Source organism: Notamacropus eugenii, chromosome 4 (assembly GCF_028372415.1).
Source record: "Notamacropus eugenii isolate mMacEug1 chromosome 4, mMacEug1.pri_v2, whole genome shotgun sequence".
NCBI classification, from domain to species: Eukaryota; Metazoa; Chordata; class Mammalia; order Diprotodontia; family Macropodidae; genus Notamacropus; species Notamacropus eugenii.
The window spans coordinates 195109376-195133304 of record NC_092875.1 but is presented as its reverse complement, the minus strand read 5'-3'; the positions used below and the strand labels follow the sequence as shown (position 1 = coordinate 195133304).

At 38.4% G+C, this 23929-nt stretch overlaps 1 long non-coding RNA gene across 26 annotated transcripts in view; it reads right to left on the bottom strand.

Annotated features, from left to right (window-relative positions):
* LOC140500898 (uncharacterized) overlaps positions 1 to 23929 on the bottom strand; it is a 520520-nt gene that overhangs the window by 139509 nt on the left and 357082 nt on the right. For 24 of the 26 annotated variants that reach the window (XR_011965958.1, XR_011965946.1, XR_011965955.1 and 21 more), the window contains one exon: positions 322 to 501. The exons of the other annotated variants lie outside the window; for them this stretch is intronic. This is a non-coding gene — a long non-coding RNA (uncharacterized lncRNA). The remainder of the gene's footprint in view (positions 1 to 321; positions 502 to 23929) is intronic. 26 annotated transcript variants of the gene reach the window in all.

Genomic DNA, 23929 nt, shown 5'->3' with positions numbered 1-23929 from the left:
AGTTCAGCCAACTTTGTCTTCTTGTTGTACTTTACAAATGACATTTCATCTACTAACACAGGAACCATGGGTTTCTCCCTCTCACAGCCTTACAGAATACTATTAATTCCCAGAACAACAATTATTTCCAGTGCTGCCTGTACTTGCCTTTTACTAGATTTCCTGGTTATGATCAGGGCAGGAGCTTGCAGAAAATATTTGTCTCCATCAGCCCTGCTTAACTCTTACTAGTAACAAGAAAATATTGGTTTACTTGGCACGCACATAACTGTTTTCAGGTTTGGTTGGGTAAGTGACAGTATAGCAAAGATGGTTGCTGACCTTGTTGATAGGACATCAATCATTATCCAGGAGAAAATGACAACTCAGCAGTGATTTGGGTACTCCACGAAATTTTAGAGCTGCTGTGGGTGTGTGTTTGAGTGTGCACATGCACACATGCATGCACACACACACATACATGCGGGGGCAAGTGTATTAAGTCTTTTCAAATAACCTTCTCTGAAAAATAAAACAAGGCAAAACAAAAACTGAAAGTTTACATTCTATTTTAGCATAATAATTAGCCTTTACATATCACTCTAAGATTTTCCAAGTCCTTTATATTATCTCACAGCATCCTAACAACAATACTGTCAGGCGAGTCCTACAACCCATTTCACAGATGGGGAAATTGAGACTTAGAAAGGTTAGGCAACTTAATATCTTGGCTCTGCCAATTACTACCTGCATGACCTTGCCCAGCAGACCATTTACCCTCTTTGGATTTCAGTATCCTCCTACAGAGGCTGGACTACATAACCTTTTAAAGTATCTTCCAGTTCTAAATCTATGATCTTACCATCTTACAATGTGACCACAGCCACAGAGCTAGTAAACCATCAGATGACATTTGAACCTACAGTCTTTCTGAGGGTATAGTCTATGCACCACACCACACTCATCTTGCTTTCCTTTTTCATTGTCAAAATAGCTGGGAAATGGTCTGAAAATATGATCAGTCAGAACAGAGGTGGACAAGACCTTGAACCCACATTTCTTCTGACTTTGGATCCACGGCCCTTTCAATTCTGTGCTGCCCTTTCAGCATACAAGCAGCTTTAACTAGTTGCAATCAACTCCGTTCCCTCAGGGGGTTTATGCAGAGACCTTCAACAATGGATCCGGGGTCCTGCCTGCTTGGGGAGCCCTGGTCTGCTCCCGCCTCTGCTGTTGCCTCCCAAGGGGGCCTGAGTTATGGGGGCACCCCACTCCCCTCTCAACCCGCCAAAGAGACCCTCTCACCGACCCTTGTCACCTGTGGGTGGAGGGACCCGCGTGGCTGCTGGAGATTCTGTCCCTGAAGCCTGCTTGGATCTGCTCCTTTCGGTGCTGCACCACTGAGGCAGGGTTGGGCTCTGCTCTGGGTCCAGGGCACGAGGGACCTTTTGCGAAAGGTTTTCAGGCTCTCTGGAGCAGAAATCTCATCCGCTCCATTCTGTGGCTTCTGCTGCTCCAGAATTCACGGGTGGTTCTTTTTTTTTTTACAGGTATTTTATGGGCAGTGGGTTTGGAGGTAACGTATGTGCGTCTTTCTACTCCACCATCTTGGCTCCGCCTGCCTTATATTTTTTAAAAGTCTTTTGTAACATGGAGGAAATACTTTGGACATAGCAGATACTCAACATATATTTGCTGATTGATTAGGCAGCTCAAGCTTTAATTTAAAAATATTACAATACCAGGTGTAGCTTAGACTAGAGCTGTCAAACACAGGCTGTGGTCAAAATGAGGGGAAAATCAGGTTAAAATGTAATTGGGAAATATTTATCAAAATAAATAAAAACACAATAGAACTTAGATAGTGAAAACATGTGGTTTCCTAAGTCAGCATGCGGCCATCAGGGATCTTTCTACGTAGCTTTGTGGTCTACCATCTCTATTTGATTTTGACACCACTGGCTTAGTGTAGACAAAACGCAGATAGCAGCTTAGATTATTCAAAACTCTTTGGCCTAATATTTAGTACTTCCCATTCTAGTTTACAGAAAATCAAAGGACCACAAGCAGTTTGAGGGCTTCAAAAAGGCCCTCAGAAAACCATAAACCATTTTTATAATCTTTTGACTTTTTGATTTTCTGCACTAGCAGAGTATGGGTAGCAAAAAACCAAAAACATTGAGTGATTACTTTTATGGGTATCTAATCATTTAATGATCTTGCTTAGATATATAAGAGCATCTTTCTCATGCACGTTTTTGATCCAATCACATTTTTTGTCGTTCAGAATGGCTTATCATTCAGGGCATCCACAATGTCAATGGAAGTCTTTACAGGATGAAATAAGTATGGTAGCAAACACCATCCCGAATATGTCAAAAACATACCAAGAAAGCTCCCTGATGTCTGAAAGTGCTGGCATGGGACTGCAGACTTCAAAGAGAATGGGTAATATAGCTTGATGGAAAACATTACACATGGTTACCAGTGTGACAGCTAAGGAGTAATTCAGATGTGAAAATTGTTCGGAGTCTCAGATAGCCCTGTTTTCTTCAGCAGATAAACACAAGCAACCAAAAAATATAAAGCACACCTGGCTGAAACACCATAAAATTAATCTGACAATTCAATGTTAAAATCAGTATTCTGTGGTTCAAATTCAGGGATATCAGGTCTTGCCCCGAGGCCTTGGCCAGAGGCATCCAGAATTCAACGGTTGTAAGAACTATATTTAAAATGCACATGAAAACATGCTTCCCGTGATGCTATTATATGCTGATACCTGCACCTATTGCAAGGGGAACGGAAAGTGCTTGTTCTGAGAATTCATTAGTAATAAATACCTACAGTCATTCAGTTTTGCCTACCACCTGCAGTTATATGGTTATGTCTCAGTAAACCAGGTCTTGTTTTTAAATAAACTATATTTTTTGCTGGGGCTCTAGAACACTCCCTAAACAGGCCTTGAGAATTTTAACCATGATCTCTATGTATAAAACCATTGAAAGAATATTACTTCTTCATAAAACCACGAAGATTACTATTTGTGGGTTAGTTTTATTGTGAATCAATTTTTTTCAGCAAATGATTGTTAGACTGTATTGGAATAAATGTTTATTAGGGATGCACTAGGTACAAAACACCATGCTATGTGTAGAGGAAGATACAAAATTTAAACAGGCAAGACCCTTGCCCTCACAGAGGTTATAGTTTAGTATAGGGTTAAAAGAAACAGGTTCTAGTTTTTCATTTTAAATCAAACAGCTATATGATAGTAAGCAAGGTATTTCTCCAATCTGGGTCTCATTTCCTCACAACGACAGCTATACAGAAGTGGAAAAGGCCACCTCGGAAGATGGCCAATTCTTTCCCCACTCAGGTTGACATCCTAAGCAAAAGTTAGTCCTCTTGTCAGAGATGTTACAGAGGGCATAATTAGGCATGGACAGATTAGACTAAATGACCTCTGAGTTCCTTTCCAGTGCTGAAATTCTGTGACTCTGAAATTCATGTCTATAAAGACAAAAGACAAAATCATGATGGGAGTAAAGTTGCCCAAGTGGAAGTGCAAGAGTCTTTATTTGCATATGTCTAAACATTTTTACCTGCACAGGCCTTGGTATTGTGTGCAACATGGATTGTAAAAAAAATGTTGAATAACAAAAACATGAAAAAAGATGTTCCCGGGGCGGAGCCAAGATGGCAGAGTAGAAAGACGCACATACACATAGCTCCGAACCCACAACCCATAGAACGGCTACAGGGAAGTAACTCACGGCGAATTCTGCACCCAGAGGCCACAGAAAATTGGAGCGAGGGAGATTTCTGTTCCAGAGAGACCTGCAAACCTCTCGCGGGGGGGTCCTTCGTGCTGCGGACTGGGCTCTGGGATGGGGAGCTGAGTGCATCCCTGCCGCGGCTGCGGCACCAAGAGGTAAAGATCCGAGCAGGCTTCAGGGACGGGATCTCCAGCGGCCACGTGGGTCCCTCCACCCACAGAAGGACCTGCAAACCTCTCGCAAAAGGTCCATCGCACTGCAGACGCGGAGCCCAGCCCAGACCTGCCAAGGCCTCAGCACCGAGAGGTACAGATCCGAGCAGGTTTCAGGGATGGGATCTCCAGTGGCCGCACAAGTCCCTCCACCCACAGGTGACGGGGGTCGGTGAGAGAGTCTCTTTGGCGCCTTGAGAGGGGAGTGGGGTGCCCTCATAACTCAGGCCCCCCTGGGAGGTAGAAGCTGAGAGGCGGCTGCAGACCGGGGCTCTCCAAGGGGGCAGGAGCCTGGATCCATTGTGGAAGGTCTGTGCATAAACCCCCTGAGGGAACTGAGCCTGAGAGGCGGCCCTGGCCTGACCTGACCACCTGAACTTAATCTCACACTGAATTGCAGCCCTGCCCACGCCAAAAGCCCTAAGGCTGGAAGCAGCATTTGAATCTCAGACCCCAAACGCTGGCTGGAAGGATCAGGAGGTGCGGTGGGTGTGAGGAGAATATTCAGAGGTCAAGTCACTGGCTGGGAAAATGCCCAGAAAAGGGAAAAGAAATAAGACTATAAAAGGTTACTTTCTTGGTGAACAGGCATTTCCTCCCTTCCTTTCTGATGAGGAAGAACAATGCTTACCATCAGGCAAAGACACAGAAGTCAAGGCTTCTGTGTCCCAGCCCACCCAATGGGCTCAGGCCATGGAAGAGCTCAAAAAGAATTTTGAAAATCAAGTTAGAGAGGTGGAGGAAAAGCTGGGAAGAGAAATGAGAGACATGAAGTCAAAGCATGAACAGCAGATCAGCTCCCTGCTAAAGGAGACCCAAAAAAATGTTGAAGAAAATAACACCTTGAAAATTAGCCTAAGTCAATTGGCAAAAGAGGTTCAAAAAGCCAATGAGGAGAAGAATGCTTTCAAAAACAGAATTAGCCAAATGGAAAAGGAGATTCAAAAGCTCACTGAAGAAAATAGTTCTTTCAAAACTAGAATGGCACAGATGGAGGCTAAGGACTTTATGAGAAAGCAAGAAATCACAGAACAAAGCCAGAAGAATGGAAAAATGTAAGATAATGTGAAATATCTCATTGGAAAAACAACTGACCTGGAAAATAGAATCAGGAGAGACAATTTAAAAATTATGGGACTACCTGAAAGCCATGATCAAAAGAAGAGCCTAGACATCATCTTTCATGAAATTATCAAGGAAAACTGCCCTGAGATTCTAGAACCAGAGGGCAAAATAAATATTCGAGGAATCCACAGAACACCGCCTGAAAGACATCCAAAAAGAGAAACTCCTAGGAACATTGTGGCCAAATTCCAGAGTTCCCAGGTCAAGGAGAAAATATTGCAAGCAGCTAGAAAGAAACAATTCAAGTATTGTGGAAATACAATCAGGATAACACAAGATCTAGCAGCCTCTACATTAAGGGATCGAAGGGCATGGAATAGGATATGCCAGAAGTCAAAGGAACTAGGACTAAAACCAAGAATCACCTACCCAGCAAAACTGAGTATAATACTTCAGGGGAAAAATTGGTCTTTCAAGGAAATAGAGGATTTTCAAGCATTCTTGATGAAAAGACCAGAGCTGAAAAGAAAATTTGACTTTCAAACACAAGAATGAAGAGAACCATGAAAAGGTGAACAGCAAAGAGAAGTCATAAGGGACTTACTAAAGTTGAACTGTTTACATTCCTACATGGAAAGACAATATTTGTAACTCTTGAAACATTTCAGTATCTGGGTACTGGGTGGGATTACACACACACACATGCACACACGCACACATACATAGAGACAGAGTGCACAGAGTGAATTGAAGAGGATGGGATCATATCTTAAAAAAAAATGAAATCAAGCAGTGAGAGAGAAATATATTGGGAGGAGAAAGGGAGAAATTGAATGGGGCAAATTATCTCTCATAAAAGAGGCAAGCAAAAGACTCATCAGTGGAGGGATAAAGAGGGGAGGTGAGAGAAAAACATGAAGTCTACTCTCATCACATTCCACTAAAAGAAAGAATAAAATGCACACTCATTTTGGTATGAAAACCTATCTCACAATACAGGAAAGTGGGGGATAAGGGGACAAGCAGCGTGGGGGGGATGATAGAAGGGAGGGAAGAGGAGGAGAGTACAATTTGAGGTCGACACTGATGGGGAGGGATAGGATCAAAAGAGAATAGAAGTAATGGGGGACAGGATAGGATGGAGGGAAATATAGTTAGTCCTATACAACACAACTATTATGGAAGTCATTTGCAAAACTACACAGATTTGGCCTATATTGAATTGCTTGCCTTCCAAAGGGAAGGGGTGGAGAGGGAGGGAGGTAAAGAAGGTGGAACTCAAAGTGTTAGGATCAACTGTGGAGTAATGTTCTTGCCACTAGGAAATAAGAAATACAGGTAAAGGGGTATAGAAAGCTATCTGGCCCTACAGGACAAAAGAGAAGATGGAGACAAGGGCAGAGAGGGATGATAGAAGAGAGAGCAGATTGGTCATAAGGGCAATTAGAATGCTTGGTGTTTGAGGGGGGGAGGAGATAAAAGGGGAGAAAATTTGGAACCCAAAATTTTGTGAAAATCAATGTTAAAAGTTAAATAAATAAATTTAATTAAAAAAATAAAATAAAATAAAATAAAAAATTTAAAAAAAAGATGTTCCCCCTTTTCTTTTAAAATGTCTCAACTAAAAACTCAGAATTACTTTCACAACGAAGTAGGCTGTATCAGATCTTCCCAGACGAACACTTAAAAAGAGATCTGAAACTTGGACCAAATCCATTGGTAATATTTCCAGTGATTTTTTTCCCTCTTTTTTATCCTCTGTTTCTTTCACCCTTTTCCACATCTTACACTTTCTCTCTTTCCTTACCTTACTCCTTGCAAGTCTTCTAAGAAATACTTCTCTTCTTAACTTTTTGTTAGGCCACCTTTACTTTTCTGACACTAATTTTTTTCCATATTTTTTCACTATGATTCTGCGATTCACAATGAGGCCCCTTCAGGCCTCATTGTCTTCTGCTTCTTTTTGCCCTTGTCCTTGGAAAAGGATTGCCTTTTGGGGGGCAGTGATGCTGCAAAATGAAAGTGGTAGATTGTATCCTTGCAAATGAAAGCCAGATTGAGACGATGTTCATGGAAGTAAATGCTCTCGAGGAAAACATGATATTCCTCCTTCCTCTCTGTGGAAAGGAGAAGTCTTTATTTTACCTCACTGAAGTTCTCTCTGCATATCAAAAAGTCAAACTTAACTTTTTTTTTTCTTTTGATCTGGACATGTAATTTCATCATTGTCTGTGGCTAACATTCAACGTGGACGCTTCAATTCAAGCAGGCAACTTTCCTAAATCTTTTAGTTTAAGAGGCATTAATAGGTTAAATGATTTCTCTGGTCACACAGCCAGCATATGTCATGGACAGGACTTGAATCAAGACTTTCGGGCTCAAAGCCAACTCTAACTACTACATCACACTGCTAAAGTGATAAGATAATAAAATGAACCAAGAATGAGAAGAATATACTTCCTTAAAGGAGCTAGTAAAGGTATAAAATGAATAATAGAAATGATATGGATGAAATTTAAAAATACTTTTTAAAATTTAGTATTTTATTTTTCCCCAATGACAAGTAAAAAAATGCTTTTTACAAAAAAAAAAAAAAATAGACCTACACAATTAGAGAAATATTCACTGCTCATGATTAGACTGGGACAATATAATAAAAATGATAGTACTATGTAAATTAATTTATTTATTCAATGCCAAACCAATCAAACTAGCAAAGGATTACTTTATGAAGCTAGGAAGGATAATAATAAAATTTAGAGGAACAAAAGATCAAGAATCTCAAAGGAAACAAAGGACAAATGTAAGCAGAAAGAAGGCTTTGCAGTACTAGGTCTAAAACCATACAAGAAAGCCAATTATTTGGTCCTGGTTAAAATATCAGCTAGTACAGTAGTGGAACAGATAAGTTATAACATATACAAAAGCAAACAAACGTAATAGACTACTGCTCAATGGACCCAAAGGTCTACACTACTAGAAAAAGGATTCAGTAAAATGTGCTAGGAAAACTAGAAAGCAGTTCGGCAGAAATTAGGTACATACAAACATCTTGCACCACACCAAGATAAACTCTAGATTGATATAAGACTTACATATGAGGTCACATCAGAAACAAATTAGAGGAATATATACATTTAAACTGACTCCAAGTGACTTTATCAGTTCTCATTTATTTAGTACCTTGTTAACATAGTACTTGACAAAACTGTGAGAAAGTTAACACAAGTATTTGTTTTCCCTATTTTGCTCAGAAGAAACTGAGCTCCTTAGAGATTAAGTGATCTAGCTAGCTGGGTCTTGAACTTTGTTTTTCTGAATTTAAGTGCAATGTGTTAAGCACTACAGCACACTGTCTCTTTATATGTCTAAATTCTGAGAAATTCTAATGCTATCACTGTGAATAGTTAAGAAATATTCATGTTTATCTGAGTAGTTTGCAATGAAAAATAGCTAGAGAGCAATGGTTTTTAGAAAGCTTTATTAATATCAAAGAATATGAAGGTCACAGAATTGATTAAAATGTGTATTTGCCATATTCACTTGAAAAGACTTTCAGATACTGTCAACTTCTGTATATATAATTTCATGCTGCCTGTGTAATTTTTACATACTAGCATTTCACGTTTATAATATAGCAATTATGTCAATTCCTGAACATTTATATTCAAAGTATATTGTGAATTAAATACACAGAAATGGTTCAAGATGATTAGGGTTAAAGAAAACTCTGAGAGCATTTAGTCATAGGATCATAGACATGGAGCTAAAAGGACCTTAAGGAATATCTGTGGGGAGGTACATCAGGAGGTAGTCAGTATTGTGGAAAAAAACCCTGGATCTGACATCTGAGGATCTAGATTGTAATTCCAGTTCTACCACTTATTAACTATGCAACCTTGGCCAAGTCCTTTTTCTTCTCTAGATTGTACTTTACCTATAAAATGATTGTGAGGTTGGGTGAAGGACAGACTAGTAACCTCTAAAGATCCTTCCAGGTCCAATTAAACAATCCTAATTGAACCCCTTTGCCAAGCCTAGAGGCCTGTATTGGGCTACCCGAGTCTTTCCTACCTCACCTCCGAGGTCTTCGGCTGGCCACGCCGGATACACATATGAGAGAAAGGACGTTCCAGAGTCGAACAGGGGTTGAGCTTTATTTCAGGGTCTGGGTTACAAATGCAGGGTGGTCTTCCTTAGGAGGAAGAGGGGGAGATTTCCTAAGGAGGCTAAGCTTAAGGGATTGGAAGTAGAAGTACAAGCGGGGAGAGAGGGGGAGGGGAGAGAGGAAAGAAAAGAAGCGGAGCCCTACTATCCTCTTTGGCTCCACACGTGCTAAGAGAGAGCTTTCTGGCTTCCTCAATCCTACTTAATCTTCAGCCACACAGTTTGCCTCTCAATACCGTGCTGTTAGGTAACTAGGTGTGCTCCAATCCGGGACGACCTCAAGGGCAGGGAGACTCCACCCATCACGTATCTCCAGGGGAGAGGCGGAAATACCCGAGCTAGCCGAGCTAGCTCAGTCTGACCTTCTCGAACCCCCACTGTTCATGGAGGGCCTCGTAAGACTCTAAGATTTAGAAGTCCCACTTTTACCCGCCCGAGACCGTCCACACGGAATTGAGCTTCCAATCCCAACACCCCTTCATTTGACAGACAAGGAAACTGAGATCTGGACAAATTAAATGCCTTGTCCAAGGTTACAGGGCCAGGATTTTAATCCATGTTCTCTCTGCTTTCCATAAAACTTGGACTCAGTCAATAGGCCACAGTACTCAAGGACGTAGTAGACCACAGGTTTTCCACCACTGGTCTAGCTACTCCGGAAAGCAATTGAGAACTATGTCCAAAAAAGTCAATAAACTGCTTTTTTGACCTACTTATGTAACTATATTAAATTTATCGCTTCAAAGAGATCAAAGAATGAGGAAACATACTCATGTCTATAAAAATATGAATAGCCGGTCATTTTTGAAGTAGCAAAGAATTGGAAATTAAGGGGGGTGTTATCTAAAGGGGCCATCCCTTGAGCAATGATTTAAAGAAGCCTGTTCATTGAACGGGTATATCTCACTTAAAGTGAGAATGCTATAAGACCTTAGCCCGAAAGGGCCAGGGTCTCACATTACATACTGGGCCATCTTTAGTCATCCTGATGAGTATCAGGCTACCGGATCCAGATGACTCAGGAGAAGAAAGTGAGGTTGGTAACCTTACACAACCCTTCCTCACTCAAATCAAAGTCAACTACAAGTCATGTCATCAGCCTGAGGTCATGGTCCTCTTCCAGAACAAAGGACAAACACAACAACAACCTAATAAATGAGTCACTTTCACAACATTACCATTCAATGTTTTGCTATGAATATAGGAAAGCTCAAAATCCTAGAGATAGAAGCTTGAAAGACCACAGCATTATCTGTTGCTATTGTACAGCGCTGTAAGAAATAGTAAAAAGACTTTATGTTGGACCAGGGATGCTTCTATTCTTAAGAGTACATCCACCTGGTTGACTGAAATATTTTTATGTTAGATCAGCAAGTAACAGTTCTATATACTGCATTACAATGAAAAGGATTCCAAGGATCAAAGACCCAGAAGTGGAAAGGATCTCCAAGGTCACCAATTTTACAGGTGAAGAAACTGATATACATAGAGACAAAGTGATTGCCCAAGTTCACAAAGGCAAGCATCAGAAGCAAGACTTCCCTTTCTGAAGATCAAGTAGACTGGGCTTATTCTGGAGTAATTTTCAAGATTAGGTTTCAAGAAATAACACAACATAGCATCAGAGTCTCAGTACAGATATAGCTGTCACTTTTAAAAATGTTTACGCCTTACTGCTCTTATCAAGTTAAGATGTTAATACTGGAATGCCATAAAATGACATTACTACACTCTGACAAAGCATGGTAATATTTTGGCACACCCTCATACCCACATCAAGATATACTGCATGTCGGCCTTAATGTAGCAAAACTGAATCATGCCACAACTTGTTAGGAGGCTGTTTATTGTACCTAATTTACTTTTCTGATACTGGCCATTTCATTTGTATAATGTAGGGTTGCCTCAGGTGACTGAAATAAACTCACCAAACTGGTGTCAAAGGCAAGGCTTGACCTATATATCTGGCATAACATCAAAGGGCAGTTGTGAAGGCTGAGGCCAAAGACCCTCTCATAACCTTGTTTTACATGCCATCCTTGTGCTAAAATACATAAATAAATAAACAAATAATGCAGACTTTCTTGGAAGCATTCCATGGAATTCTTTTGCAACTATGGACAACATCTATTTTAGGGCCTGCAAGTACTCCTTGGTGCTGAAAGTGCTGACTAACAGAGGCTGAAAATACTCTAATCATACTTTACAGTTATAGAATGACTTGTGTTTGGGGATTTTGATGCAATGTCTTAAAACACCACTTGCATACTGTATTCCCAGAAGCTATATATATTGAAGAAGCTAAAGAGATGAAGGAACTAGTTCAAAGCTGCACAGGATTAGATGTTGGGATTCCTAAGGCAAACGCACATCTTAAACAATATAATTTCAGAAAAGAATTTTTTTTGTTATCTGAATATGTGAACATACAAAAGAATTTTCTTTTTCAAGGGATGATATTTTTTGTCTCTTTGATTCCAAAATAATTCATCTTAAATAAGCTAAGTTTTAAAAATGGACTACAAATAGAATGCATATCTACATATTCGTTATTTCATTTAAAAGATCATTTATTTTGCCATATTTTCCCAAAGTCACCAAAAAAGGGAGGGAAACAAAATTTGGATAAATGTTCTAGTCATGAAACAGAACAAGGCAATTTTTTTCTAATTCAATAAGCTCTTATTAAATGCCTACTATGCGTAAGGCATCATGGCATGCTCTAGGAACACGAAGACATAAAGGAAAAAATCCTTGCCCTCAAAAAGATTATGTTATACTTTGGGGAACCATACACAAGCAGGTAATGAAATACAAAACATAAAAAATAAGTAAAAATAAGTTGTAAGTAGGACAACATCAACAACTGGAGACACTGGCAAGGAAACCTCCTTCAAGAAGTGGCATGAGGAATAAGGCATGTCTAACTCGTATGAAATTATATTCATTCTAAAGTCATGAAAGATAGTTGGTGAAAGAAGAGGAGTTATTATAATTGATTTTAGCAAGGGAAAATCAAGACAACAGAAAAATTTCCTGAATGTGTCCTGTCACGCAGAGAAGAGAGTAGGGTGTTTCTTATACTTCAGATTTTTAAACTTCCTTATGAACTTACTTCCATAGTGATATGATGGCATACTGTAACTTCAGCCACAATCATAGAAAATACACATTCGTGATCACCTTTTAAAAGAAGGCCCTGTAGTCTGTGGTTCGGAGTGTTGTCACTGTTACCGACTAGATAACACACTGGAGTCAACAGGCTATTAGCAACATTATCTGCATAGAGCTGTTGCTTTGACTATACTCTTACTGTACATGACTCTGGTAAGGCCACATTAATGAAACATATTTCTCCTTCATAGAGGTTCCCTCAGACAGTGCTTACAAAGATTCTTGTTTTGATGCCAGCACATACTCTCATGCACCAGATCTACAAGTGTACATTTTTCAAGCATTACATGAGATTTAGTTACACGATTCACTGCTAAAATAGTTTAAATTCCGCCATCGTCCTTGGAAATAGGGCCCATGCAATCTGTAGCCTTCCTAGAGCAGCTGGCAAGGAAAATAAGAAGGAAAGGATGCTAAAAAGGGAAAGACTAAATTGGTTTTAAGCAGCAACTCTAGCATATAAGGTGACCACTTTTATCCTGACCACTGGTGATGAGAAGAAAATCCCTCTCTCACTATCAATTATGAAATCCTTTTATGACAACTGTGATTTCTTCTAGCTTATGGACATTTTCCTATTGCATTCTGGGTGAAGCCACCTATGTGGTGTATTTCTGTCAAAATGACAAAAGAAAATTGATTTCTTTTTGTGGGATATCCTTATCAATGAGGGCTGTAATGCTTTGACTGATGGAGTGTTAACAGAGAAGTCCATTAATTGATTTGTAAATAAATAGAGCAAAGTCTACACTTCTGGCCAGTTATTGATAGAAGCCATTTCCTTTTCACTGGCAAATACCCTTAATCTGCTTCAAAATGCCGCTTCCAACTCAAAAGCATTCAACTCAGCACCAGCTATTAAAGTGCTTCCCACTGATGTGGTTGCCATAGTTAAGGGCTCCCTTCATATGCCTACTGTAACTCTGTTCAAGGAAGTGCTTTATAAGCCACATGTAAAATGTTGCTTAGGTCACAATTCTCATGCTTCAAAGCAAGTCCTGTACAATAACATATAAAATAAAGGAAAATAAAATAAAATTTGGGGACTAGCATCTGTCTGTGTCCATTTTAAAAGAGCAGTTGGACAAACAAAAAGCTTGTCCCCCAATGCCTGTGTCTCAGGTGCCTTTATACACACATGCATGCACACAGATCGTTGGGTTTTTTTCCATGACAGAATGAATTGTGATATTAAGAAGTCTATAATGGTGAAATGACTTATAATTTTTTATATAAAAAGGAAAGTTAATGAGATGGGATATTTAAAAATACATATTACAATCCACATGAATAAATATCTAAGGCTCTTAAAGAATCTTAACTATTACGAATACACAGTAGGAAACATTTGCCACTTGCTAATAATTCACTAAATGCATGAAAAAAACTGTAGCAGAATCACTGTTAAATACTAAATTAAAACAACCAACACAAAATCACTTGTTTTTGAATTTTAGTTTTTGTAAATAATCAAGAAAAAAGGCATGTCATGCCTATGACAGCTTATGATTGGAGCAAATTGGTCAGGTTTTATAACTATAGTCACTCTTCTAAGACCTAGGTAGTATGGCAAAAGAGAAAACATTTAATTGAGCCCAGGAACTATATATACCAACAGAAGAGTCCTATTCATTGCTGGTAGTGACTTCTATGTAACCAGATGCCTCAGTTTACCAAGGTACAAAACGAGTTGAGAAATTCTAGAGAGTGAATATAGTAGGACTGTTTGGTAGAACCACAGACCTCATAAGATATCAGTCCTTCAAATATCAGTTCAAATACTATTTTTTATTTTTATGATATTTCATGAATCCTTCCAGAATCAAATATTATTGTCTCAGGTCTAAGTTATCTTCTCCTTGGGGTTCCCCTAAGGAAGGAGTTATATGTAAAGAAACATCCAGATTGTGTACATGTGCTCTCAGGGGTCTTTGAGGAGTGATTTTGTCAGGCAGTGATCTGTAATGTGCTTTGATTCAAAGGATCTGGTCTGATACAGGAGGGTTTGAGAACCCACCCTTTGGAATAGGCAGGAGGTCCAGACAAGCAAGACACTGAACAAGACAATATTAAATCCAGACAATAGCCCCAGGAGCAACAGGCAAAGGACTTTCAGATTCTGCCATCAACCAGGCAATTTCATTGGGACTCTGGGATTAATATATTTTCCACTACATCTAAAGAAGTAGGCAAAATGTATTAGTTGAAAGGAAAGAGTGAGAGGAATGATTTAGAGGACAATCTTTTGTAAAACATTTTTTTTAAATAATCACTTTTTCAACTTTTTAATTCCTTTAAATCTATATTTTTAAAAAACAGTGAAAAATTTTTGAAACTTAGTGTTTTTAAAATATGTGAAATTACATCCACATTGGATGTGCATGAACCTTGGTTAAGAACTTTTTTCCCCCAAACCATGGCACCATTCTTTCTCCAGATGGCTCACAAAATAATTTATAAATGACAAAAGTTCACTGGGTTTACAGCAGCTGTTCAGCTCGAGCTCTTTGGCCACCCACTTCCACAGAACTGAGAGCTTTCAATCAATTCTTGTCTCCCCCTGGACCTTCAAATAGCATCAGAACATGCATACAATATGTTCTCAGAAAGTAGAAGGCCAAATAGGAAGGATGATAATAATAAGCTGCATAGCCCAGTGCCCTAGACATGTCACTTTTCCCCCAAAATTTAATCCTACGCAAGCACCAAACAGTAAAGGGCTGAGTTGCAAAAACCTTTTTCTCTTTTAACTTCCTTCCTTCTTTTTCTTCCTATATCATTCACAGCTGTTCTCCTAGATTATGTGGTGAGAAAAGTCCAATGCTTTCAAAAACTGTTTTTTAATAATTCATGATTAATATTATGGTTACTTAAACCACTCAAAAACTGCTCAAAGCACCATCTTCCTCTTCAACCATTCCTATAATGCCTTACTTCAGTGAACCCCAGCTTTTTATGTCATGCAGGAGCTACTTACCTGGCATCTCTATTTATGCCAAGTTACAGCATATTCTCCAAGTCTTTCTTATTGGTCACATTTTCTTCTCCCTCTATATCTTCTCCCTTATGACTAATACTGTATTATCCCTGTTATTAATAAATAATAATAACATATGTTTATATACTTAGTTATTTCAGTGGAGCCAAGATCTCATCAATGTGGGCACCTTCTTAACCAATACACATAACAACCTTCCATGATGCCTCATCCACTAAGATTCCTAGAATTTTTTTCTATAAATTCATAGGCAAATTCTTGGCTTGCAGCTTATTTTACTGAATCAGATGATGTTTTAATTTTTTTCTAAACCAATAGGTAGAGAGCAGAGCACTATGGGATTTCCATCAGATCTGTTATATTTCACGTAAATATGTTGTTTTCTCCAGTTTTATCTACAAATGTTTTCAGGATGTGGTGGCTTAGTTGGATCTTATGCCAAACTGGTTCATTTTCACCTCTGCTGCTGTTTGAATACTGTAGTAAACAAAAACTGCACTACTGTTTTATAGACAATTTAAGAACTATGGAATTCTAAAGGTTCATAAATATGCTATCTATACTTTTATTCAAGTCATATGGGAAAATGGTAAATAGTTAAAGGACAAAGTCAGATCTGTAGGACATTCCATTTAAAAATTCCCTCCAAACTTATTAAGATCACTTTAATAACTACTCTTTTGATCTGGTCATTCAACCAGTTCTGAATCTACTTAACTTCATTATTTAGCCCATATCTCTTCATCTTCTCTACTTGGATAACATTAAAAGATATTGACAAATGTTTTGCCAAAATCTAGGAATATTATGCCTTCAGCATTCCCTTGATCTATCAGTCTAGTAACTCTTTCAAAGACAGAAATTAAATTTGTCTGGTATGATCTAATCTTAGTGAAGCCACACTGACTCTAATTTATTACCACTTCCCTTTCTAAATGGCCACAAACCGTAACTTTACTAATAGATTCTAGACTTTTGCCAAGAACTGAAGTCAGGATCACCAGTTTATAAATTTTTCACTCTAACTTTTTCCTTTTGTGAAAACTGAGATAAAGACTGTCTTTGTCCAGTATCATGGCAATCCTCATGATTTCTTCATGATCATTCAAAAAATTACTTTTGACAGATTCCTGTAAAATAGGTATAATAAGGTGGTATCATCTCTGTTTTATAGATGAGAGAACTTAGGTGCAGAGAAATTAAATTATTTTTTCCATGGTGGCATAAATATCAGAAGTGAGATATAAACTCAGATCATTTATGATTCCAATCCCATCATTTTCCATTAAATCATACTACACATTATCCCTAATAAAGGGAATACAATATGCACACAAATAAGTAATAAAAGGTACGGTGAGGGATGTAGGTGAAAGTGAAATGAATACAAAATGCAATAAGAAAATTTAGGGGGAAAAGTTCCCTTTTAGCTGAACAAATCAAGAAATGCTTTCTGGAAGAAGCAGCATTGGAGTTAACCTCCAGAGGTACAGAATTTTAACAGACATAGAATTTGGAAGGTAGTTATGTCAGCCTGTAAAGATTCAGTAAGGCAAAAAAGTATAGGATATTATAGGAGATTAGCAGTTCAAACTGTCTAGAGTATAGTACATGTGATACAGGCATATTAAATACAGCTGGAATAATAGATCAGATAAGTTTTGGATGGCTATAAAAGCCAGGCTAAGTGATCTCTGTTTTATCCCATATGTAATAGGCACCTATGGAAGGTTGCAATTAGATAGTATGGCAGAGGGACCGGAGGACCTGACATCTGGAAGCCCTGTGTTCAAATTTTGCCTCAGACACTTACTAGCTATGTGACTCTGGGGAACTAATAATAACAGCTAGCATTTTAAACAGTGCTTACTATGTCACAGAACTATGCAAAAAATATGTCTCATTCTGCCTCTGAATCTACTACCTCTTGTTTTTTTTTTCTTTTAAAATAAGATGGGTAGGGAAGAAAATAAATAATTTTGATTGAAATAAAAATCTAGCCTTCTCTTTGCCACTCGAATATGACATTAGGCTACTCACTTATCCACTCTATGCTTTAGTTTTCTTATCTCTAAAATGAGGGAGTTGGACTTACTGGCCTTTAGGATACCTTCCAGGTCTAAATCTACAATCCTTTAATTTATATGATTCATTAAGGTCACACAGTCAGTATGTGTCAGTGGTAATACCTGAAATCAGGTGCCCCATGGTCAGCTTTGCCATTATGCCTCAAAATAGCATGATACCCTATCAAAACAGCAGGGGAGCAATAGTGGTTAAGTAAAGGAAGATGTTCCAGATAAAAGTTAGCTTATAAAAGTTACATTTACAGCAGGAAGACTTAGGGTCAAACCTTTGTAGTTACAGACAAGGCATTTACAATAGTGAAACAAAAATCTCAATCACTATTCTTGCTTTTTCTCCCCAGCATTGAGTAGTGCTTTACAAATAGTAAGCACTTAGTAAATGCTTTTTCATTCAATCATTTACCTTCATAACCATAATGATACACTCTTTCCCCCATTGCTATTGAAGCTAGGTGGCACAGCAGATAGAGCACCAGACCTGGAGTCAGGAAGACTCCTCTTCCTGAGTTCAAATCTGGCCTTAGACAGTTACTAGCTGTGTGACCCTAGACAAGTCACTTAACCCTGTTACCCTCAATTTCCTCATCTCTAAAATGAGCTGAGGAAGAAAATGGCAAATCACTCCAGTATCTTGCCAAGAAAACCCTCAAATGGAGTCATGAAGAGTCAAATACAGCTGAAAAACAATTAACAAGAACAAAATCCACACATCTAGTGATAGTCAGGCATTTTATCATCCATATACCAGAGTCCTTACTTTTGCAACCTATCTTTTTAGTCTTTTCTCTATTTCTCAGCACCTTTCACTAAAGGCAAGGGAAATAAGAGAAAGTAAAACTCAAATGATCACCTATTAAAGCTTTTCAATAGAGCTACTTTAAAATGTATTCGGGGGAGTATTATGTGAGAATTAAGAGACATTAAAGCTAATAATCTAAATAACTTTTGGGGATTGTATATATACTGCCTTAATTTCTACCATTTCTCACACTATAATTGTGAGGATAATGGTGAGTTGGCAATACAGAACAGATACTTTCTCAGCATGTAAGGACATTTGGACCACTATCCACAGCCAGATAGTGAATACAGAGAGCTGGCAAGTTGTTTAAATGATATTGGAAACCCCATGGGGATTAACTTTCCTACCAAGTGATCTTTGAAATTCTATGCAAACCTTCTCTAGTCAAACAAATAGAAAAAGTCCAAGACTTGAGTGTTTCGGTAACACTTTTTAAGCAAAAAGAATCTATTGTCTGTTTCCTTAGCATCTAGAGACTTGGATGGACAACCACCAAACTGCTCACTTGCCTGCTGTGTGTAACAGTAAACTTCCTTAGGATAATCTCATGTTCCATGAATACAAAATGAATTTATATATGCTGACAGAATAAATAAACAGAATTGCTACAATGGGCTCTTGTACTAGAATCCACTTCATTTAATGTCTCCCACATCACGTCTCCCACATCACCTTCTTGGGCCCAATTAGGCCATGTCCGTGACTGATTCTAATTGGGTTAACCTAAATGGTTAGTTAATCCTAAATGGGCTGAACCATTTGTATCAGGTGGAACCAATCAAAACTCACAGAGAGTATTCACCAAATGAGTCTTTGGTTATACAGGATATAGGTTCTAAAACTCAATAAAATGGACCTTATAGACATTTATGATACCCACCACTACCAAGTAGCAGTTTATGAGTAAGGGTTTTAGAAAAGCCTCACTCCCAGAAAAGTATAAAGTAGCTTACCATCTTTTCTAAAAAGCTACAAAAGAGATGATTTAGTGAAGAAAAATGGCTGCTTAAGCTTTTAGATGAAGAAATTCACTCTATCAATGCAGGGCAGCAGTTCCTCTTCACCCTGTGGAAAATTGCTTAGATCCCTGAGAGGTCACATGCCATACTTGGGGTCATATAACTAAGACTCCTCAGAAGCATAACTTGAACCCAGGTCTTTGTAGCTTCAAGGCTAGCTCTGTCTTCTTTCTTCCATTTTATAGGCATAACTGTAAGCTAATTTTGTCAGGTATAAACTATGTATCTACTCTCCCTATGGAAGTGCTTCCTTCCTTATTATTTAATATGTATTAAAGTCATTGTCAGTAAGGTGGATTTTAGTGTGTTTAAAGGGAATTTTTGTTATTATTTCTTAGAGTTCAGTTTCCCAGGATTCATAGCCATAACAATCTCTTGTTCCCAGGTATTAGATATGAGTTCCCACAACTATGGTTCAAAATACCTTCACTTGCACAGTGAAGGTGAATATATAATGATGAATAATATAAACATCCATTGCAGCTGCACAGTGAGATGCAGGGATGAGGTGATATAAATTGGTGAGGCTATTGCTGGCAATATGCCTTCTTTGTCTGTTGCCCTATAAAGCAGGTGGGCACAGGTCAGTGAATGGGAAACCTTAAGGTTGGATGCACAAGCTGGAATGCTGTGTGTGCCTGGATCAGCCCCCATCAAGGCTTGGAAGGAAGCTGTGTTTGCCTGAACTGGGCCCTACTGAGGCTTGAGGAGATTTAGGGGAATACACAAGTTGTGCCTATCTTGATTGACCCAGTGAGAAATAGGGGTAGTTGTCCCACCTTCTCACTAGTCCCTGGAAGAAGCATGATTAGGGAATGCTTCAGGAGTTTGTCCTCCCATTATCAGCAATCCTCTTCTGAGAAAACTAGACTAGAGTAGAGTAAGATTATAAACCTCTTCTTAGTCTCTTTCCTGTCTGACCAGATCAAGAGTGAAGCTATGCTAGCAGTCATCCTGTGTGCTGTGTTTATCTGTCTTACAGTAATAAAACCAAAGGAGGGTCAGCATAGCATAATAGATAGCCAGAGAATTTAAGTTCAGGGAGACCTAGGAAAAGTCCACAAGGAGAGTCCATACCTGAAGAAGAATTCTTTCTACAATATTGCTGACAAATGGTCAAGTGTCTTTTCTTTGAAAACCTCTAATGAAGAGCGGCCCTCTGTTTCCTGAAGCAGCCCATTCTACTGTATCATAGCTGTCAATGTGAGGAAGTTTTTCACCCTACACTTCACACCCACTACTACATGGACACTAAATCCATCTCTCTGAAACTTCTAACCATTGGTCCTAATTATGCTCCATAGGGCCAACTTGGACAAGTCAACTACTTCAATTTAACAATCCTTCAAACACTAAAAGTCATGTACCATGTTCCTCTTCTTTTTTGTTTTCCTTCTCCAGGCTAAAAATAACCTCCTTCAATTAATCCTTAAATGGCATAATCTATTGATCTATAGACCCTTCAACATTCTTCTTTGTTCTCTTATGGACAATCTCTAGCAATATTTTCCCTGAAATGTGACATCCAGAATTTTGCACAGTACTGCAGGCAATGAAAATAACATCTCCCTAGTAAATGTTTTTACTAAAATGAATTCTCTTGAATAGTGCCTGTAACCCTCTGTAAAAACTGTAGAGAAGCCAATAGAAGAAGTCTGAGGGTTTACTGGATATTAAATAGAACAAGAATTTAGAGTTTGAGTTCTATTATTTAGTTTCCTTTGCAAGTAATCTGGGACCATTTCTCCTTTTGCATATCAAATACAAAAGGACTCTCACTGCATTGCGGGTAAAAGGGATGAATGAAGAGGAGATAAATATTTGCAAATGGTAGGAAGAGCAAACACAACCAGAAACCATGCAAGGGAATTCAAGTCCCCACAAAGAACTGAGCCTGTCACTTGAATCAAACTCTGGACATTTCAGACCGTGCTGCTGTGTTTCACTCTCATTCACAATAGTTTCTTTCCACTTTGTGGATTTGCATGCTTGTGACTGTGAAGGTTCATTACATGTAGGTACCCACTAGGATGAACACAAATTTGATAATTTTTTAAGCCATGACTTAAATTTTTCTACTATCTCAGCACTACCACCATTTTCCACATTTTACCTTGAGAATCATAATCATATCAACACTATCCTTCCTGAAAAGGATAGGTCATTCAACTGTCCTCTAACTCTAATTATCAAATGAGATAATTATTATAAAGCACTCAGCATAGTTCCTAGAACATAGTAAGCCCAATGCAAATGTTATCTATTATTACTAATTATTATTATTAATTACCCTCCTAGATCAAAACACCTCTTCTTAGCAACCACCACCCTGTTCATGTGGCCTTCATTTATGAGGGCATAAACTCTTTGATAGCAGATACTGTACTGCTTTTTGTACTGGTATCCCCAGGACTTAATACAGTCACTGACACATGGCAGGTGCTTAACAAATTCTTTTTCATTCATTTACTACATAATAAACATGAACAATAAACAACCAAAATAGTAAGTCATATACATACAGTCATTTATAGCTCATTACAAAGATACCCATTAGTAAAAATTATCATAAAGAACTATAAGAATTTTTTATACTTTCCTAAAGGACATTTTTTAGCTAAGATCTGCCATAGAAAGTCTTAAGGACAGCTTTTCATTAATAGTGCAAGAGATTCCAGTGAAAACCATTATGAACTCAGCTACAATATTTGATGAAGAAAAATATTAATATTAGGGCATTATCTCAATTGGACTTGTAAATATAAGAAGAGCATTCCCATTACAGATTCTGCTCTCTGGTGCCATATGGTCAACAGTAAGTTATTCAAGGAAGGATGATCCAGTTTTTAGATCATCCAGCCTCTGGCTACCCACCATTTGGGGACTTTACTGCACCAGTGAGCAGCACTGGCAACTCCACCAGAGGGCAAGAAAATCAGAAGGATATGACACAACTTAGTCATAATTATGACGAAACTCTTTGGAGAAGGAGAGAATTGATACTATTGGCATTCAGAAAACTGAAATAGTCTATGAACATATCTAACCATCATACAAATAGCATACCAAAAGGCAATGGCTCACCCTAGGTTCAAAGGAAATGTGAAATTGTACTGCAAAGAAGAAATCTCTTAACAATTAATGTTATCCAGAAATGGTGTGGTCTTCTTTTTAATGTCTGTTATTTTATGAGAAATGAGGAGGGCATTCCAGGCAGACTAAAATGGCATAAGCACATTTGTGATCATGGTAATAAGAATGGTTTCCAACAGGACATAATGAGAAGATGACATTAATTTGGGTTTTTTTAATTTTGTTTTTGTTTAGGATTGTTGAGATAAGGTTGGAAAAGTAAAGAGAGATTGACCTGAAAGAACACTGAGTATCAAGCTATATTTCAATTTTATCTTATAGGAAATTGGGAGACACTAAAAACTTTTAAGCAAAGAGTGCTGACATGTGCAACATGACTTTTTCTGAAGATTGATCAGGCAACAATTTGCAGGATGAACTGGACAATGGAGAGTCCAGGGAAAGGGAGACAGTGAGGAGACTATTCTCATAACCCAGTCATGATTTGATTAAGGCCAAGAATAATGTGACAGCAATGGAGACTGAAAAAATAAGTGTGGCTGTAACAGACCACAGGAGAGAAAGGAGTCAGTTACAGCCTTACATGAGAGGAAAACAGATGTTATCTTGGACCGAGTGGGAGGGAGAGAAAGAGAGAGAGAGAGACAGAGAGAGAGAGAGAGAGAGAGAGAGAGAGAAAGAGAGAGAGAGAGCAGCTGGTTGGGAGGGAAAAATGGTGCTCAGTTTTAGACATGTTGTATTTGAGGTGACAGCAGGACATACAGATGGTGATGTCCAGAAGGCAATTGACAATGCAAAACCAAAAATTAAGAAAGACATAATGACTAAAGATGTACATTTGGGAGTCACCAGTGTAAGGGAGACACATGATAATCTGAATATCTCCAAGAGTAATAGGGACCATAGAAGGACAATGAACTCTGAATCACAGAACCTAAGTAACAATCTCAGCTGTTACTTGCTACCAATGGGATCTTGGATAAGTCACTTATATCTTACTGGGTCTCAGTTTTCTCACATGTAAAATAAAAGAGTTATACTAAATAATCTCTAACTTCCCTTCCAGTTCTAAGTCTATGATCCTAAAATTTTATGAAACACACTGGTGCACTGTTTTTATATAAAGTACACAGACTTATAGTACACCCACATTTGAGAGACCAAAGGAGAAAGTTCAAGAACCCCAGAAGAAACAAGGAGGATCCAAAGGTATAGGAAGAGAAACAATAGCATGTGCTATCAGAGGAGCAAAGGGAGAAGAAAATTTTAGATATGGAGGTGATGGATAATAACATAATCATTAGGGATAAGGAGAGAACAGTTAGGTGGCCATGCATAAAGTGTTGGGTCTCGAGTCAGAAAGACTCATGTTCTGAATTCAATTATCTGTGTAATACTGGGAAACTCATATAACCCTGTTTGCCTCAGTTTCCTCATCAGTAAAATGAGCTGGAGAAAGAAATAGCAAACTACTTCAGCATTCTTGCAAAGAAAACTTCGAATGGGGTCATGAGGAATTAGACATAACTGAACAAGTGGGGACTGGGATAGAAC